The sequence below is a fragment of the Pipra filicauda genome, unplaced genomic scaffold (assembly GCF_003945595.2).
Source record: "Pipra filicauda isolate LSUMZ 115617 unplaced genomic scaffold, ASM394559v2 scaffold79_size2787110_pilon, whole genome shotgun sequence".
NCBI classification, from domain to species: domain Eukaryota; kingdom Metazoa; phylum Chordata; class Aves; order Passeriformes; family Pipridae; genus Pipra; species Pipra filicauda.
Genome location: NW_024104975.1, coordinates 895,542 through 916,088, shown reverse-complemented (window position 1 = coordinate 916,088; position 20,547 = coordinate 895,542). Strand labels below are relative to the sequence as shown.

Sequence of the window (20,547 nt, the reverse complement as noted above, 5' to 3'; positions counted from 1 at the left end):
CACTAACTTACATAATTTTAAAACAAATATTACTATCAGGGAAATGTGTACGCACAAATTCAAGGGTGATTATAAGATTTCATTTAGAAACAAATGAAAAAAAGATGAAAGCACCTTCAAAATTCTAATCAAGATGAAGCTAGTTGTATAGAAAGTACGTTAATATTGAAACATATAATCACCTTAATAGGTAACAAAAAGCCACTTGCTTTGTCTTGACTACAGTTTCAGAAAGCATTAGTTGTATCCAGTCCTGCACCAAAAAAGCTTTTGGCTGCACTGCAAAATAGGGATTTGAATGCAAACTGATACAGTAATTTAATTCCAGAGTATGTTTTCTTATTGTGGTTAGCTACCTATTTACAGTTTAGCTGTGGGAAAAATAAAAATTAATTAAAAAAACCCCACGTTGTACATAAAATTATAGTTCACATAACTCTTCCTGCATATAAAATTTAACTGTACCTGTATATCATACTAGTATACTTAGCAAAATCTTATATATAGACCATTCTTATATGAATACCTTTATCATCTTGTGTAATAAAATATATAAGTACATCACTACAATGAATTGATAAAGGCTTTCTATCAAAATGTGGAATAAAAAAAAAATGGAAAAAGAAAAAACAAAAAAGTATAAAGAAAAAATGAAAGAAGGAAAAAAAGAAAAGCCAATGTTAGTTCTTTTAGCAACATAAATGACGCTTGCTGAAATATTTCTTGGCCAGAACAATCGCATCTGTTTTTGCCAGCATAGCAAAAGCTGAATAGATTTTTGTTTGTTTTGGTTTTTTTCACGCTTTATCTGACATATGTCACAAAACTTACCAGAGGAGCCCACTCTAAAGGCTTCACAGGGTCTTAACTAGGATAGCTTATATCTCTACTACTCCTCTTCCTTTACTCCCTGTATCTGTTCCTTATGCTTCCAATTTGTTTTAAACTTGAGTTTTGCTTATGTTATAACCATGATCTTAGGGTATGTATTTTGGTCAGTATTTTTCTTTAATTATTAATTTTTTGTATTATCAAGAGAGTTTTATAAGGCAATAGAAACTGAGATTAGTAGATTTGTGGTTCTTTATCCTGCAGGAATTGCCTCCGTACTGGTAGTGTTTCAAGAGACATGTTTCAAGTGGTACAATTCTGGGAGCTGGCAAGGTTTTACATAGCTCACTTGGCAAAAGAGCAACTTACCGCAGGGTAAGAGTGTGAAATTACAGCAACCTGGTAGCTGCCAGGTGCATGTTCTTATCCCACAGAAAGCATGGTGGAGCTTTCCTCTTACCTGCCAGCTTGTCAAACAAGGCATTGGGCCTCAACATGCAGCATGCACTGGATGTAAAAATCTTACCGATAGAAAGAAGAGCAAACACCGTAGATGAGAAATCTTCAGTTATTACAAGCAACTACAAAATTGCTGGGTTTGTAGCTAACTACAAAGAGGAATGTGAACCAGACTCTTTAGTTACTTACTTATAAACCCTATACTCACCTCTCAGCACACAACTTTTATCACACTTCTTATGTTTCATCAGTGCCTTTGGCCCAGAAAGTCTCCTGAATGCACAGCAGCTTAAGCAGTCAAATGCAAAAGTCTTTACTCAGGGGTACAGAGAAGTAGCAAGAAAACCAGCTGAAAATTAGAAAATGCTCATACAAAGTCTATTCCCTTCTATAGGTAATACCTTCTCACTCTGCCAGCTCCTCCACATGTAAATCACATCAGTTTACACTCCATTTCACTGACTTATACTCTAGTAAGCGAATGTAAGTAGGCCTTAAGGTGTCTAACTGGGCATAAAGGACACTAAATTACACATTTTAAGTGTCACCTCTGAACTTAGCTCATAGGTTTTAAACAAAAGCAGAGTAATAAATTGATAGTTTGGAGGAGGGAGGACACAAAATGTATGTCCATTTTGGTTTCTTGAGGTTATCACTGTATTTAATCAAAACTAATAAAAAGGTCCTGAATTTTTACTTGAAACCTTATTGAACTCAAATTGAGACATGCACTAAACTCTTTAAGCAATTATCTAAGCAAGTAACAAAAATAGAAAAACATGAAGACACTAAATAAATCAGATTTTGAGTTGTTTTTTCTGTTTTTTTTTTCCGTTTTTTTTTTTCTTTCTCAATTCTGATCTACCCCTGAAAGAAAAAGTTTCAGAGAAATGTATATTATTTTCTGGTTTGGCCATTGGTCTGAAATCTCTATTGTTAAACTTCATTCTGATTTACTATCAGTTCTACAATGCAATATGCATTTAAGCAAATTGGTAATGAAATTTGTGACAAAGCTACAAAGCTATGAATAGCATCTCAGAGTCACTGAAATAGTATTTAGAAAGAGTGGAATCTATTTATTACCAAATTACTTACTCCTGAGGTCAATTATTGCTACAAACATTTAATTACATGGTGATGTAAATTTGATGAGTCTACTCAGTAGAAGCCAGGCCTGTTCTGCACTTTGAAAAGGTGAATAACAGAACTGTCCCTCCATCATTCCAGTTAAAATTAATTGGTCTCTTGGAAGTCTAGTTATACAAAATATGCAAATTCTTTGGTTCATCTTCCCCAGAATATTATCTCCATTAACTTAAAAATGTACTGCGAATGAGGTTTCTCAAAGCAGAATAAAAAAATAATGTGACTTACTTTACTAATGGGAAAAAAATCCTGAGGGTTATATCTTGTTAAGGAGGGTTTTTGGAGTGTGGTTTTTGTTGCTTTTTTTTTCCCTGAGCTAGGGGGAGAGTTTCTTTAAGGTATGGTGTGGAGCTGAAAGGGAAATAGTATTTAAGCCAAGAAAGCTGTTATTATTAGTTCTCTGCATCCACAGTTTTAAAAACAGATTCTGGTACTTATAAGAATGGGGAATTGCATTCCTCTGTGACTTCCTCCCTGATAACAAGTTAATTAGATGCCAAGTGCTAAATTCAGGATTCAATGCATTCAAAGGGGCACTTACAAAAGCAAAAGAATTTGGCATCTGAATAGCCTGTGTTTACTTCTGGAAACATTTGTTTATTTTAGGGCTTCAAAATAATGACAATCTGCAGAATACAGCACTAACATTTTAGAGCACATATTTCCTCACAAAGACCTTTTATTTCAGTTTTAATATAATTCATATATTAATGATAATTATATGCCAAGTTCACCCTGCCAGTGCCACCCTGCTAGCTATGAAATCGAAAGACTCACTTTTGTGCATTTGCTGAACCAAAAATTTTCTTGAAATCCCTTTGTTGAAAGACTGCCCAGTGTTATGAATGACAAAATCTTTTGGTCTTCATACAGGCAACATTTTCAGTAAAATAAAAGACAGCCCATTAATTTACCTTTAGTTCAAATCACTTCAGCCAGTCAGTTAAGAACAGTTAGGGGAGAGACTTTGTGAGTGTCAGAACCAGAAAGACCCAATGAATCAACTGCATTCTTGAAACACAAATGTTGCATATGTATCTGTCTTGTAGTGCCTCTAACAATAACCTGAAGGAGGTGATGAAGTGCCCTTTCTTCAAGTTTGCAGGTGACACCAAGAAGGGGGACAAACAGTTGATACGGTTGAGGGTGGAGGGACCCAGACCTGCTGAAAGAATGGGGCCAACAGGAGCCTTATCAAATTCAGCAAAAAAAATGTAAAGTCCTGTACATGGGAAATAGAGCCTCTTGCAGTGTTACAGGCTGGGAATGTACTGGTTTCAGGCAATTCTGCTGAAAAGTTCATGGAGGTTGTAGTGGCCAACAAGCTGAGTAGGAGTCATCACTCTGTACCTGCAACAGCAAGGGCCAACTGCATCCTGACCTGTAGGAATAAGAGGAGAACACATTCAAGAAATCAAGAGAATTGTTTATTCCTATTTATATTCCACTCTTTAGAACACTATAAAACTACTTTGTCCAGTTTTAGCCTACTCCACATAGTAAAGACATTGAAGAATGATAGAATTATTAAATCATAGAATCACAGAATGGTGACTCACAGAATCACAGACTAGATATCATCTAGTTCCAAGCCCTGTTGCTGTAAGCAGGGATGCCATAGACTAAATCAGATTATTCAGGGCCACATCCAGTGATGAACACTGCCAAGGATGGGGCATCCACCCTCACAGTAAAGAATTTATTCCAAACATCTAACCTAAATCTCTCTTCTTTTTGTTTAAAACCATTTGCCCTTGTCCTGTCACTATCCCCTCTATTTCACAAGCACCCTCTAAGTATCTAAAGCTTGCATTGAGGTCTCCCCAGGAGACTTCTCCAGGGAGAACAACTCCAGCTATCTCAGCCTCTCTTCACAGGAGAGGTGCTCCAGTCCTCTGATCATCTTTGTGGTCCTCCTCTGGACCTGCTTCACCAGGTCCAAGTCTTTTTAGCACTGAGGATCCCAGAGCTGGATGCAGTACTCCAGGTGGGGTCTCAAGAGAGCAGAGTAGAGGAGGACAATCACCTCCCTCAACCTGCTGGTCACACCTCTTTTGATGCAGCCCAGGATATTGTTGGCTTTCTGGGCTGCGAACATACACTGTTGGCTCATGTCCACCAGAAATTCCAAGTCCTTCTCCTCAGGGCTACTCTCCATGACTTCTTCTCCCAGTCTGTACTCATGTCTGGGATTGCCTTGGCCCAGGTGCAGCACCTTGCACTTGTACCTCATTAGGTTCTTGTTTGCCCACATCTCAAGTTTTGTCCAGGTGCCCCTGACTGGCATCACATCTTTTTGTGTCAATCACACCACTCAGCTTCTTGTTATCTACAAACTTGCTGAGGGTGCACTCAATCTCACTGTCTATGTTATTGATAAATATATTAAAAAGTTACAGTCCCAAGATGAGCCCTGAGGGACACCACTCATTGCTAGCCTCTCAGGTACAGAGGTGAGGCTCCCCAGTTCGTAGTTCCCTGGGTCTTTTTTTCTACACTTTTTAAAATAAGAGTGATAGTTCTCTTTTTCCGGTCACCACAGGCTTCACACTCATGGCTAGGCTTCGCGAACGAAGATTTGGGAAGGCTCTATCCACATTTGCTGCAGGCACGCTGGTGGCTTATGAGGCCAATACGTGACAGACAAATCCAATTGCAAAAGGCACAGCAGAAAGACTCCTTAGATGGTGTATTCTGCAATACACGGTTCTTTCTGCGTTGCCTTTTCTCCTCAAGAGTGATCCTGCGTGTGTTCTCGAAGGAGACAGCTGCGTTATAGATGGTGTGTCTCCAGGCCTCCCGATTGAGGCCAGCGTAGACCCGTTATGGTGATCACTATGCCAAGGCTGCGATGTTTTTTTCAGGGAGTTCCTTGTATCTTTCTTCTGGGCTCCTCTATGCGGCGCCCGTGGCCAAGTTCCACCGTTCTACGCACGGATTTAGGGGGCGTGGTGGGTGGTCCTCATCCTGGAGAATGACCTGCCCAACGCAGCTGTGTTCTCATCAGCATGGCCTCGATACTTGTGATAGCTGCTTGCTCTAGAACAGATGTATTGGTCACATAGTCTGACCAGTGGATGTTTAGAATTGTACGGAGGCAGCGTTGATGGAAGCGTTCTAAGAGACGCAGGTGGTGGCGGTAGATGACCCATGATTCAGATCCATATAAGAGAGTAGACAACACTATGGCTTTGTAAACACTGATCTTGGTGCTTTTCTTCAAGTGTTTATTACGCCATACTCTTTTATGGAGTTTTCCAAAAGCACTATATGCCTTTGCTAATCTGTTGTCTATCTCTCCGTCAATCTTACCATCTGAGGAGATGAGGCTACCGAGGTAATTAAACTGTTGGACTGATTTGAGCTCTGATTGACCAATGGTGATGTGGGGATGATGGGGGACATCCTGAGGTGCTGTCTTCTTTAGCATGATGCTCCAAAGGGCCACAGCAGACCTCAATGATCAGGACGGTATCTACATTCGATACCGTACTGATGGAAGTCTATTCAATCTAAGGCGACTGAAGGCCCACACTAAGACCTTAAACCATCTTGTCCGGGAGCTGCTTTATGCTGATGACGCCGCCCTTGTTGCCCACACAGAAGCAGCTCTGCAGCGTTTAACATCCTGCTTTGCAGATGCTGCTGAGCTCTTTGGTCTGGAGGTCAGCTTAAAGAAGACAGAGGCTTCACACTACCACCCTGACTTTTCGAGTATCATGAAGAGTGGCTTGGCAACTATATCAGCCAATTCCCAGAAGACATCAGGATGGATCTCATCAGGCCCCATAGACTTGTGGTTATTCAGCTTCATCAGGTGGTCTCAAACCTGTTTTTCACTTACAGTGGGAGGCACTTCTCTCCTCAGCCTTCATCTAGAAGTTCAGGGACTTGAGAGACATACGAGGGTTGACTGAGGAGAAGAACTCGTTGAGTACCTCAGCCTTCTCCGTATCTGTTGTCTCCAGTTCTCCTTCTCATTTATCAGGGGGGGTACACTCTTCTTGGGCTTTCTTGTCTTATCTATGTATTTATAGAATCTTCTTGTTATTCCTCACATCCCTTGTCAAATCCCATTCAATCCATGCCTTAGCCTTCCTAATTCCACCCCTATACACTCAGATGGAGAAGACTGAGTCTGCAGAGGGGACCAATGTGATTGGGGACTGGACCCCTTGTCCTGGAAAGAGAGGTTGAGGGACCAGGTCTTGTTCAGCCTGGAGAAAAAGGTGGTCTCAGGGTGCTCTAACACCTGCATGGAGGATGTTGAGAAGACAGAACCAACCTCTTCACAGTAAAGCATAAACTGAAAGAAGAGTGATTCTCATAATATAGGGAAAAACTTTCTTCCAAAAAATGCAGTCAAGATTAAATAGGTTGCCATTGGAAGTTTTCCTTGGAAAGTTTCCTTTCCTTGGAAGTTTTCACATTCTGACAGCATAAAACCCTGAACAACTTCATCTGACAATGAATTGACCCTATATTCATCAATGTGTTGAACTAGAGGGAAGAAGTACTGTAGTAACAGAGAAAAGAAAACCTCTGAAAGAGAAGAATTATCCCAAGTGTCGAGTTGTCAAGGATTTTGTTCTGAATGTCTATATCACTTGTTCAAGGTACTACTAGAGTTAATACACATCAATCTGAATAAAATCTACTCTTACTCTTTCATGCTAATTTCCACCAAGGAAAACAAGCTATTCAGCACATTTTGGAATGACTATGTCAAAAGCTTTTGTGCTAGCCAAGCTGTACCTAGTGGCCATGAACTTCGTAATATCTTTGTCCATCAGAAACATATTTCATAAATATTTGTGATCTCTGATCTCAGAGATCTGGTTTACTGAATTTATATTAAATGTACCTCTTTCCCTTTGGTTTTGTCACATTTGGGTTTTTTAAGTGTGAGTTATCTTAATAAGCAAGCAAATGAAATTAAGGTAAAGCCTTGTTTATGGCTTTTCAGCCTATTTCTTTTCCATTAGAATGAAGGAGGGGATTATTTAAGAGGTTAGGTAGTAATTGCTGAAAATTCGTATCATGCACCATGAGTCTACCAGGTAAACATACTCAAGAAACTCATTTAAACATCCTTAATAGTAATTAGCCTATTTCTCCCTTAATACTATGAAACTATTATTGGAATGCTTTAAGAAATGCATTTTATTCATCCAATAAACCATTATTCTACATTGTGTAAATACATATCCAGTCATGTAATGATGTTCTTCTATTTGCTCATATTGTATATTTTACACTTTTTTGAACTCTGTTTACTTTTCAGCTACAAGTCCAGTATACCTATGAAAAGCAATGGTAAACCTGGAGATTGCTGCAAACCTCCAGAAGTGTGCACAAACTTCCAGTAGGTACACAATTAATCACTGGATCTGCTGATATCACTGCAGCAACTTGTTCATAGTTCAACTTTTTGCTTACCAGTGCCAAAAATACTGGCATACTGCACCCATATGCATGTTTTTATGAGATCTAAAACTAATGCAGTTGCTACCAATGTAAACCCTTTTCTGAGATGTGGAGGATGCAGAACATCTGCTATCTGCTTTGCAGCAGGTATAACTGAAACTAAGGATTACATCAGTGAGAACAACAGCCTCGTTAAAAGAAATTCAGAATGAAAGGGTGAAGGACTATCTCTGAGAAAATATCAAACCTTTGCAATATCATTTATGTGAGTCTTTTCCAACTTTTAAGAGATGATATCACCAATTGCTCTGAAAATAGCTACTGCTCTTAAGTCAGAAACAAAACACAGGAAAAGCAAGCAGGCAATCAGACTGATGTCATTTTTATGACTTGAGAGTTCAGGGCCTTCAAGAAAACTTGAAGTTTTTGGGGTTTCAGCACAGCAAGACATCTACTGCCACCCATGACGACTTGTGATTTGTATGGAGTCTTTTGAAAGAATGGAGTCCATGAGGGTTTACCTTCAGCTAATCATTGTCTTCTGAGAAGATAGGAGAGGGGGAATTTCCATCCTGATAATACCTAGAGACTCCTTCCCCACTCAACATTTAATGATTAACCACTGAGTAAGACATCCACAGTAGATGCTCTGTGATTCACATTGGTTTAAAAAGGGCGTTGGTCTTTGAACACTGTCCAGACAGCTTTGGGATTTGTAAAAGGCTGTCATATAATTTGACAATTTCCAATAACCTCAGCAAGAGACAGTCCTGTGGTGAAAGGATCCCTTTACAGAGCACTAACACCAGGTAAGTAATGGAAAAGACTGTGTCGACATGTTCATCTGGAGTAGGACACGTCAGGAAGTGATCTTTTGTCTTCTTAGCACTTCCAAAATCATATCCCAGATGTACGAGCTGTGCAGGGTGGGATGGGAGAGTGTCTGACCTTTTCTTAGTGTGCCAGTTTTGCTTAGTTGGCAGCTAGGGTTAAATCATGACAATTAGAAAGCTGCAGACTTGCTTAATCTAAACATACTAGGATAATACGGAGCGACAAGTTGTATAGAAGTTGAATTTTGCTTAAAGATTGTATCAGCACAGGAAAATCCCTGGCTATGTAAATATATTTATTTGTGTATACATGCATTTGTACACTACAGACTATATATGAAGATCCCTGCCTATGTTAGAAAGAACTGAAGAAAAATTATTTTTATGAAATATTGCATTGCAAAAGGTAATAAAGCAAATAACCTTAATTTGCATTTGACACTGAAATAATAACGGTTTGCCCTGTTGTTTCATGATTTGAGAAATACATCCAAATGAAAATAAAAAATAAAAAATAAAGAAATTGCAGGCTGCTGGTTAACAACACACCAAATCTAGATTAGTATGAAACAGCATTCAGATACCCACTGCTTCCAAAACTTTCCTTCACCCCTCCCTCACACATTTCAGTTTTCATAACTTTTATTTTCCTTTCAGCCTTCCTCTCACACTTCCACTGAAGGTTGCACAAATAGTGTAAATTAGAGTTTTCCCTGCAGCTTTTTCTTTAGAGGATTCTTTTTGCTAAAGCTTTCAAATTAAGTATGGTGCCATGAGTCATCTTGTCACTCTTTCACTCTGGAGAAAGGAGCTGATGATAAGTGAGGGGTCACAGAAATGCAGAAAATACAATATAAGGTAGATGAATTATTTGGATTAAAGCAGTGGGAGTTGATTAACTTCAGAGGGGTTTCATAATACTTCCTCAACACACGACCAAAATATGGCCATTGCATTCCCAAAATGTAAAGTAGCTCACAGCCTTCTTTATTTCCAAAATGGTTTTGTGCTCTGGTGGATGACCAGAAGGTCTCTATTGAGTTTCAGAGATAGCATATACCAGAAGATAGGGAAGGATTTAAGATATGTGACCTAAAACACTGCTGGACCCATTCCAGTTAAAAATTCTTTCACCTCAATTTAACTCACGAGGAAGAATCTTGGTGGCAGTTCCATAGAGTGGTAGACCCTCTTCTTGATCACGAATTGTGCCACAAGGTCCCAAATGCAGTCAGTCTGCCTCTGCTTCCATACCTCCTTAGCTTACAGCTGTCTCAGGCCAGTTCCTCTCATAAATTTACCTGGCAGTACTATGGCAGGAGTAGGAGGGCCAAAAACCATTGCAGTTACAGTCAGGTGGAGAGGCTGAAGCAATAACCAGTCAAGCACACAATAGCTCTAAATGATGCTGTCAGATATACAAACTGGAACAGAGTTTTTTCTTTCACCTGCCATTACTAAGCAGAACTGCGAATGAAAACTGATGTCGTCCCTGGTATACTGTGCGCTGTGTTTAGATAGAACAAAACCCCAGTGGTAACACAGGAGGAGAAAATTTTAAAAGAAGATACAGGTTGTGAGCAGGGAAAATCAAACAAACAAACAAACATAAATATGTCATATCTAGAAGATTTCTATAAGGTATTTCATTTTATCCTCCACTTCATATTTTCTTTGCCAATGGGTAGGTTGGGGTGATGTTGGAAGTTGGCAGCTTTTGCTCTCTGTCCTGCAGGGGCAAAAGTGGCTTTATAAAAAGTGGCTTTATAAGAGGAGAGATTAATGGGGGCATTTTCCCTGACCCTTTTTCATTTTCTTTTGTAAGTTATAACAGCATAGCCACTCATGCTTATTACATTCCACTTTGTGATTTAGGGCTTGAAATTCTGTGCTAAGATAAGGGGAAGTTAAGAAATGAAAGGGCAGGGGAAAGCAGGAGGGAAAAGGAGCACAAGACGAGAAAATCAGGCAGCATGAGAAGAGTTAGGTCCTTTGAAGCAATAAATAAGTCAAAGTTAAGAACTAATACTAAGAAATAATTAATCCACAGCATACTTCAGCATAGATAAATAAAATAACAACCTCAATTACACAAGTGGCAGCAGTGGAGCAGCCAATCCATTGGCAGAGAGGAGGTATAGGCTAGCAAAGGGGATTAAATGGCAGCAAAGAAGAATCAGTGTGCTATAGCTTTTAGCATGACAAATTATATGGCAGGAACAAGCAATCTATAAAATGGCTGGACAAAAAAGTGACAGAATTTTCCACAGAACACCAGAGATGCAGAGAACATGGGAAGTCAGAGGTAAAGACTTGTCTGTAGCTCTGAGGGCCAGGAAAATGGATTTCTTCTGGCTGCAGCAGTAGGAAATCAGTTTTTCACCAGCTGCCTAGGCAAAACTACAAACTTGTTCCATTCAGATTGTGTGACTATCTGCTTCTAGTGGAAGGTCAGAAGTTTCTCCAGAGCCATGTTATGTTTTATGCTGATGAGGATCAAGAAATAGACCAGAACTAGAATTCTTCAATCTTGCAAACATGGATAGGTGACAGGAGTCTTGGCTAAGTACCTATTTCTTGATTGTTTCTTGAGAATGAGTGGCAGCATTGATAACAGGTGATGTATTCTGCTGTTTTGGATGGAAAATGAGAGAGTGGCAGCTGGGATGTGTAGGTGGGTGATGCTGTAGTTGACAAGGAACTGGTAACCAACAAAAGAGTGGAAAAGAGAAAAAAAATATTTTGTTACTTAAGGGAATTAAGGAGATGAATCCATTTTGTTTGTGATGAGAAGGTTCATAAGTCATTTGATCAAGTAGCCGCATGAAGAAAATAATATATAATCTGTAGTAGGGTTCAATAGCTGAAAATTCAGGATAGACAAACTCAAATGCATAATTGGCTTTGAAGATAATTAACCATCATGATGGATTGTCTGGTTATATTTTCAAGCTATATATTTTTATTCGCAGTTAAAACTTACTATAATATTAAAAATATTTTAAAATCAAATTAGACGTACTCTAGCAATGCTTCATAGATGCCTTACATGATTGTATTGCTACTTTAAAAATATAACACCTGTTAAAGATTGATTTGCTTAATTTCATGGTACAGAGTGTATACAGATATAAATTATTTCTAGTATTTACAAAATTAATTGCAATCAAAAGTATATAAAAAGTTAAGAAGGTTGGTGAAGTATTTTTCTCTTTTGACTTGGTTTCTGCTCTACTTAATGCTATTTAATAGTTTGCATACACTACCACAAATTTCAGTTTTAGTGAAAGTATGAAAATTAATTACACAGATATGAAAGTAAACTGAGTCTTAGCAGATTTCTTGTGGCTTGGTACTATTACTAGTCTAAAGAATACTGAGCACTAAATAGTGCGTTTTTCACCTGAGCTCAAGTAAATAAAGTTCCTAGGCCTCTGAAAGCAGCCTGCACTATGTAATGATACTACAGTTAGATCTGCCTGAATCTCTGCTAAATGCATAAACAAATAAACAAGACCATATACATATGTTTTCCTTTTATATAAACCGCTATAGTTTCATTGATTCCATTTAAGCTTACAGAGTTCACAGAATATTTTGAGTAAGAAGGGACCCACGAGGATCACCATGTCCAAACCTTAAGTGAATGGCCCATACAGGGATTAAAACTATAACCTTGGCTTTATTAGCACCATACTTATACCAATGTACAACAGCTAAGAATCTGAACCACAAAGTGTGTACCATTTTATCCTTCTACAGGAATCTTCTGTCTCGTAGCCTTACCCTGCTCATGAGAAGGATTTCCTTGGGAAGGAAAGCATGCTCCTTTGTCCCATTTTACAGATAAGGAATACAGTATCTGTACACCCCATAATTAATGTTTTGACATTTATTTCTTGCAAAGCAGCCCTCCAAAATTTGGGTTCTTCATCTAATTTACAAAGCACCCTCTGGAACCCAGCTCTGCCAGGTCTTTCAAAATAAGATGTAATGAATGATGAAACAAGTACCTAGGAGGAAAAAGATCTCAGAGATATGCATAAGCAGTTGTATGATAAGGAAAAAAAAGGGACTATTTTAATTAAATAAAAATAAAACATGATGCGTAATAAATCCAAGAAGAAACAAAAATCATCAGCAACAGTACTTACCCACTTCCGGCCACCAATCTAGTCATTATCAGCTAATGACTGATAATTTTACATCACAGAAGAAATTATTTACAACAAGGGATTTGGAATGCTTTTGAGTTTTAGTCTATGTCAAGGACAATGTCCAGAGCATATAAAATAGACTAGGAAAAAGTCTGTAAGCAACTGTGGGGTATAACAGATCCTGAATACTGATATTTATCCTGCCTTGCTCTGGCACTTTGGTCTTATAGATAAACACTAGTGTTGAGTGCAAACACTTGCTAAATGTGTTTAAAAAAAATTAAAAGCAGAAAGCAGTTAGCAAGCAGTAATGGATGATCTAGGAAGAGCAAATCATGAATAAAAATGCAGACAAGTGCGGAAAGACATATAGAGCATTCAAAATGCTGATGGATGACAGACAGTTCAATGTAGATAAATGAAATGTAATTATGACTTTGATGAGCCTTCATGGCACAAGACTACTCTTTGTTCGAGGTAAAATATGAGGAACATAGATGAAAACAGATGAAAAAAAGGGGAGACAAGTCATTGTGCATCATTAATGACTGATAAGAAAAAGAAAGAAAAAGACAAATCAATGCAATTAATGAGTCTTAGTAGTCCAATTGTATGTGTCTGTGGATTAGTATGTGCATGCTTCATGAAATATGATAATTTAGAAAAATAGTGAGAAACAAAAGGGAGCTTTTTCATATACTGTTAAATAGAAGGTGTCTAACTGAGCACTCGACTACAGAAAGATTATCAGTTTCCCTGACTTCTGCTTCTTCATCCATAACTTTTTTAATCAAGATATGTAACTTGAACAATTGGCCAGGTGGTTTATGGATTTTTTGCACATTTCTCTAAAGTGTCAAACAATGTCATGGCCAGAAGTAGCAGGGTGTTGGCACAGCTACACCAATTCTTTGATTCATGGCATCAAAAGTTGTACAGTAAGTCTGATCTGACTCAGCTGACTCAACAGAGTTTGCTCTGTAATAGCAAGAGACATTTTTTGTCCATCTCCAAGTATAGAATTCCAGATTTGTGATATTAACCAAACACATAGGAAGCAATTTCATGCTCTTTCTTTTAGTACAACTACAGAAGAGATATACCCAAAGGATCTACTCCCATGTCTCCAAGAACAGATTGCCTAGTAGATAATAAATTTGATCTTATCCCCTGCAAATCTAGAATAAGCCTAGCTAAGTCAAATAATGCAATCAGAGGATAAGTAAGTGGCAGTAGACCGCGTCCTGAGGATACGGGCAGTGAAGAGCTCACAGCTACTGACCGTGATGCACTCCTTATCTCATATATCACATGGCACAAGTATGAAACAGCATTTCCAGACATTTTAGAATATGGAAAGAAAGAAAAAAAAAAGGGTGGGGGCAGAATCAAAACAAACAATCCTAAGCAAATAAATGCAACCTTTGAAGTAACAAGAAGTGAGATAAAACCAAAGTGTTGGCTCCAAGCTTCTCTCAGTCACAAAACTGGAAATCATGAGATTCAAAATCTGCATTTCTATTGGAAAGTATAATGGCAATCTACAACATGATCTGGAAATCTAACCTGATATTGACTAAGAATTTATTTTTTCCAATAATTATCTTGTTTATTTACAAATAAACAATGTATTGGTTGGTTGGTGGGTTTGTTGGCTTTTTTTTAATTATTTTTTCTAGTTTGAGGGTTCTTGAAAGTTAAAGGGTTGGGTTTTTCATTTTGGTTTGTTTTTTGTTTATTGGGGTTTTTTTGTTTTGTTTTGGGTTTTTTTGTTTCTTTGTTTTGTTTTTTTACATTAAATTAGAGCTGTGATTAATCACTCATTTGTAGTGGAGGATCAAGTAGAGCTGGTTAAATTTATTATCTCTCCTAGTTTTCCACTCATCTCTTTCCTCATTTTCCCTCAACAGGAAGAGCTTTCTTAGACTAACAGCGACTCCTGATAGTTAGCAGTTTACAGCCAAGCATAAAAAAGAAAGCTGGAAATTGACCCTGGTCAGTGCCAGTACAGATTTTGCTGTCATCTGCAGAGGTTCAAGAATACATCTCAGTAATAACTTCTGCACAAAAAGTACCTGCAGGAGCACAGAAAAAAACTTTGATCAATAATTGCTTAAACCACCTCAGTTTAGGTGACTGCAAAAGTCTGTATGTCTCAAGCAATCACCTAACTGTGGAAATATCTCTGTCAAATTATCAACAATTATAAGGAAAATTATAAACCAATTGTTTAAAATGGTAATAGTGCATCTCCTCTGTGAGACTGTTCAATCTCATATACAGCAATGAGAACAACTATGAAAGGAGAAGCACTGATATCACCTTCAATGAGCTTGAAACTTTCTCACATGTAGATGAAACATCCTATCTTTCAAATACATAATGCATTAGACGATCCAGTATGGATTGGTAAAATTACCTACTGTCTGAAGAAAGAACTGGAGCTTCTTTGTGATCTTATGATATAGCCCTTCAGAGAGTTGATGTTATGTATTAATCAAGTATTAGATGTTCTTAGTAAGTCAAGTGTGCAGTTACTGGTGGTTACTGTCATAAATGTCAGAGTTCTGGGGACACCCATAGGCCCTGACTGGGTCCATCCTCCCATGGGAGCTCCCCCCCCCCCCCTTCTACGCTGGTGCAGGGGCTCCATGTCAGTTTGGGGTTGGCGCCTAGACCCAATCTGGTCACTGCTGGAGGTGTGCAGGTCTCGAGTCCTGTCTTCTGGATGGACCCTGGACACACATAATAGCCTTCATTCCAGACCCGTCTCCAGTCCTGAGTGACACATGAGCCTGCCTTTCCACCCTGATGTGTCTGAGACTGTTAATGGACCCTGTCCCAAGCACCTTTCTCTGCCCACCCTACCTCACTTCTGCAGGACTGGCTGTGAGCACTGCCTCTTTCTGGGGTCACCCTTGACTTCCAGCTCATCCTCCCTTGTTCTTGCTGTTCCCCACATTAAGTCTAGCAATAAGCCGAAAATTAAGAGAATTCTAAGACTGGTCATAACAGTGTTCAATAGCCAACAAAGAGCCAGAGACCAGAGAAATGCAAAAACAATGACAATAGAAGTATATAATTAGCCTATTTTGTTCAATATTGGTTGAGACAAATTGCGTTCAGCAAATGCACGGAACTCCAAAGATGTACCTATAATGAAAACCCAGCTTCTCTGAGCCTGCATAAATCTCTATGATGAACAAACAGTGAAAAACATACCTATGCTTCAAAATTAAAAATGAATGAGCCAAATCCTGAAAACTCTCCTCTCCTTAACTCACTGTGTTTGAATATACTAAAATTCACCAATAAACTATTACACAGTCAAGCTGCTTCATTCTCTTCAGGGAGGATTTCACTGTCTTCTCTAACCCTACCAAAAAGAATAGCTTAACTTCTTAGCATTCTTTTTGCCTGAGGTACAGAAAAGAAGGTCATTTTATGATGCATGTAAAATGTTCAGTTTATCCTGGAGGTACAATCTTCACTCTTCTTCATAAGTACTCCACCTAGGACATTTTAAGTATGGTATGTTTAACTAAATAATCTCGCAGTTGATTGCAAGTGAAATTTGTCACCACCAAGTAAGGAGAATTAACTGAATAGAAAACTCATCAAGAATTGAGGAAGGTTATGTTTGAGTGGAAAGCAAAGAGGAAGAAGACCACAATTACTTACTTATTAATTCTGCAAGACAATTAAATATATAAATATGATTCAAAATAACAACTTCCCATGTGCTGCTATCTTTGCATATACCTGGGGGTTTTTATGCAAAATATTCAATACTCTTTCAGAGGCTGAATGAATATGGTATATATAAAGGTGATATAGGTCATACCTCAGGGACTGTTCAAGCCCTTGAGAATAGCAAAGACTGCAAAATGGAAAACACAAGAATACCTCTAGAGGAGTGGAATTTCCTAGCAATGGCTCCAAGCTCAATCAAACTCCCTCTAAATTTGTAATCCTGGTGCAATTCTGCAGGTGGGTTTTCTCACCAGAAGGTTCCCTCAGCATCCCATAAGGGAAAAAAATTTAGAATCTTTCCCAGTTCTGCTATAGATAGTATGAATGAAATTAAGAAAAAAATCTGCTAGCACCAACCAATAAATACTCTTCATGGCAGCTGTTAGTAAGTAGCCTTACACCTTTCAGCAATGTATTTCTATTATCTCATAGCACACAACCCTTATATTTCTCTGTCAGCAGGCCATGGTTACCTGGATGGGTGCTGAATCTTTCACTGGTTCAGCAGATCTAGTGAGATCCTTGTTCCTTCTGACAACATTTCCCTTAAATGTAGAAGGCAATGCCTTCTTGTTCATAAAGAGATTATTGAAATGACATAAGCTCTCTTTTACTAGATAGTAAGAAAGAGCTTGAGGTCTGAACAAAATTAATCTGGTGCCCTACATTTTGAAACAGTTGAAGAGTTGTTGACTGCTGTGACAACTTTCCTGTCCCCTTCAGTCCATCAATCTCTGACGTCCAGTGCTTTGCACTGCTGAAGAACAAGAGAAATGGTTTCACAAGACATTTTCACTGCCTCAAAATCCTCTCAAAGACCTGAACACTTACTAACAATTTATTAGGATTCAAAACAGATACCATCTGTCTAGTCATTCTGCCTGTTCTGGTTTTTTTTCTTTCCTTTCAGGTAACTAGTCTGTACCACGTTGACATGTTTTTCTGCCCTCTAGTAATAGCCTCTGAAAATGGGACTTCCTGGTGCAGCAGCATGCAAAGATTTGCTCATATATATATGAGTATATATGGAGGTGTAATCATGTAGCCTCTGCTTCTTAACCCTGATGGTCAGGGTAATGGCTTTATATCTTCTTCTTTAGGTAATTGAAACCAATTTTCCTTTTCACCTACCTTTGACTTTTACAACAATATGTTCTAAAATAAATAAACAGAAAAATTTAGAAAGGGCTTTACAAAATGGTGTTACCAATTTATCAGAATATAGAGATTAATTCAGAAAATTCAAAAATCAATAAATTTCAATCAAAAATTTGCATTCTATTTTGTATCTTATTACATATAATTAGCTGATACTGAAATTGGAAGAGAGTTAACAACAGGCATCAGATAGAGCTCAAAGTATTTTTAAAAACTGTAGAACAGAGTTTGCTAGTCTTGTGTAAAGTCTTGCATGGAAATTAAGCTAATATAAATCTATAAAAGCTATGCCATGAGCCTGAGGTCTATATTATAAATTGTAGCATTTTTTTATGTTATCTCTTTAAATAATATTGAGAGACTTTGACCAGGCTAAATGTTTAAAAATAATTTTCTCCTGTTCAAATTTTATGTATTCTGATAATTCTAATGTTCATTCATGTTTATTGAGCTGAAAAAAACTGGCTCCTCTTAGATCATTTAGAGACACTCTCTCAAAATTGTAACCATCCCCTTGCAAATACAAAAAGTTACAGAAATGGACTCAACAGAGACAAAAGTGAAAGAATTATTGGAGATTGACGAACATGTGGATAGGAAAGTACAAATGAATCTCATTTTTTAATCAGTAGAAAATTAGAATGAGTGAGCTTTTGAGGTCCCTTGGGAGACAGGCTAGATGGCCTTGTGATCAGAAAGTGATGCTTTCTCTAGAGCAGATTGATAGTCTGCCTTCTAGCCTTCTCCACTTAGAATAGAAGAAGCACGATCAATGCATAAGGGGCAACTTATTGAATCCTGTGTGACTTTCACTGAGGTGTTTCAGCCCTACATAGTGCAGCAATAGTATGTCTGATAGAAGTGTGTGTATTTTTTTCCAGAAGCATAACAGTTCAGTGATACAACCAGAGATGGAAAATATTGTTTATTTTCAAAGCTGGCTATGACAATGAAAAGGACCTTAATGATTTTACTTAAAAAATGCAAAAGGAAAAACTTATGTCAGCTCTTTGTATGCTATTCAGAAGATTTTATTTATGCCTTCCACATTCACCATGGTAAGCAGTTAGGTCAATCATAAATTAACTTTTCTTTTCATACTTGTGTTGATTTCAGCTTTTCTCATTATTCTATTTTCCCCTTACGTTTTGCATACCTGAAAAAAAAACCACAAACGAACCAAAAACCAGCCCAAAGAAGCAATGTATAAGAATGTTTAATGACTGCTGGACTCTTATATCCTTTATAATTTAGTCACTTCAATTACCTTATCAAGTTCAATTAACTGTTTGTTGGACTAATCTGTAGTTGTATAACTGTTGTCAACACGAAAACTAAGTTGAGAAACAGCAATGTAGGTATAGAATTTTATCTTTCCTATAGATTTTTTAATTAAAATAAGATGGCATAATATCTGAAGTAATTTTTCATAGTTTGGTCAAAAGACATGGTCAAAAAAGTATAATTTTTATTGTTTAAAATATAATAAAATGTGTCAGTCCAGTCTTCCTGTCTTACCTATTTAACTATTTCTAACATGTCTATTGGCTGTCATCTGGGTAGATCTGTTTTGATTTGAACAAAATGTGACATGGTATTTAGAATGGAAGGGGAAAAAAAAAGATTTTCAACAGATTTTAAGCAGTTTATTTCCTAGTTTTATTGGAAATCAACTTGATAAATAGGGTCCAAACAGAAAACCTTGGAACATCCTCCTCAGTCTCGATAACAAAAAAAAAAATCTATAAGACTCAGAGATTTCTGTGTCTCCTGGGACAAAGCAGTGAAGGATGGCCAAAGGCAAGCCACAGAAATAGTTTATCATGACACTGTCAAATGCTAAATGCAAAAATCCCTTGGACTAAGGCAGGCTGAACCTCTACTATGTCAAGGCTACAACATGCAGCAACCCAAACTATTATGCATACTCTCACAAGGTTACACTTAAGAACATACACAACTCATAAAAAGAAGGTAACAAGGGCGGAATGGAAAGGTAGAGGGAGGAAAGAGCTAATGAGAAACATCACAAACATGAATAGCTAAGTTTTATAACTAATTTTATTCAGAGATAAAATCCAATCCCTACACTCCAAAATGGTAGAATTTTACTATTTGAGTCAGTCAACAAACTCTATCAAAGTTTGTTTCAGAAACAGTATGGCATTTTCATGTTAAACTCACCTTAGAAGTGAGAGCTCAGAGAAAGTACATATTGGGTATGAATGCTTTTCAGTCTAAACTAATTCTAGTCAAGTGCTTCATTTCTTCATTGAAGTGCAGAGGAAAGGAATAGAGGAAAAACAGGCAAAACCGTCAGCTTGTCGAGTAAGGCAATGACAAGAGGAAAAAAGAGAGGAAAGAAAGCAAGGGCGGAGAGGCGAACAGATAGAAGGAAAGGACGTACGGCAGGAAGGAAACGGAAAGGTGGTGAAATCGGGGGGGGACACGAGCGTGAAAGCGGGGGAAACAACCAAGAAAGGGCCAGGGCAAGTCGGTACTAGGAAGCCATGGGGGACTCTAGGCACGGCGCGACTGCAACAGGGAAAGGCTAAAGGCACGCCCTCACGGTCCCGTAACTGCCCGGCCCGGCCCGACGGGCACGGGCCCGGAAGTATCAGGCTACGTCCCTCCAGGACCGTCAATTGAACGTCCCGTCATAGGCCCTTCACTTTCCCTTCCATTCCCTTCCCTTCCCTTCCCTTCCCTTCCCTTCCCTTCCCTTCTTCCCTTCCCTTCCCTTCCCGAACCTTCCCTTCCCGAACCTTCCCGAACCTTCC

At 38.3% G+C, this 20,547-nt stretch overlaps 1 long non-coding RNA gene across 1 annotated transcript; it reads right to left on the bottom strand.

Annotated features, from left to right (window-relative positions):
- Positions 1–3,015: 3,015 nt before the first annotated feature.
- LOC120325000 lies at positions 3,016–20,049 on the bottom strand. Its single transcript, XR_005566749.1, has 2 exons — positions 19,952–20,049; positions 3,016–3,820 (listed from the first exon to the last, which is right to left on the bottom strand). It is a non-coding gene; the product is annotated as an uncharacterized LOC120325000 (long non-coding RNA).
- Between the last annotated feature and the right edge of the window lie 498 nt (positions 20,050–20,547).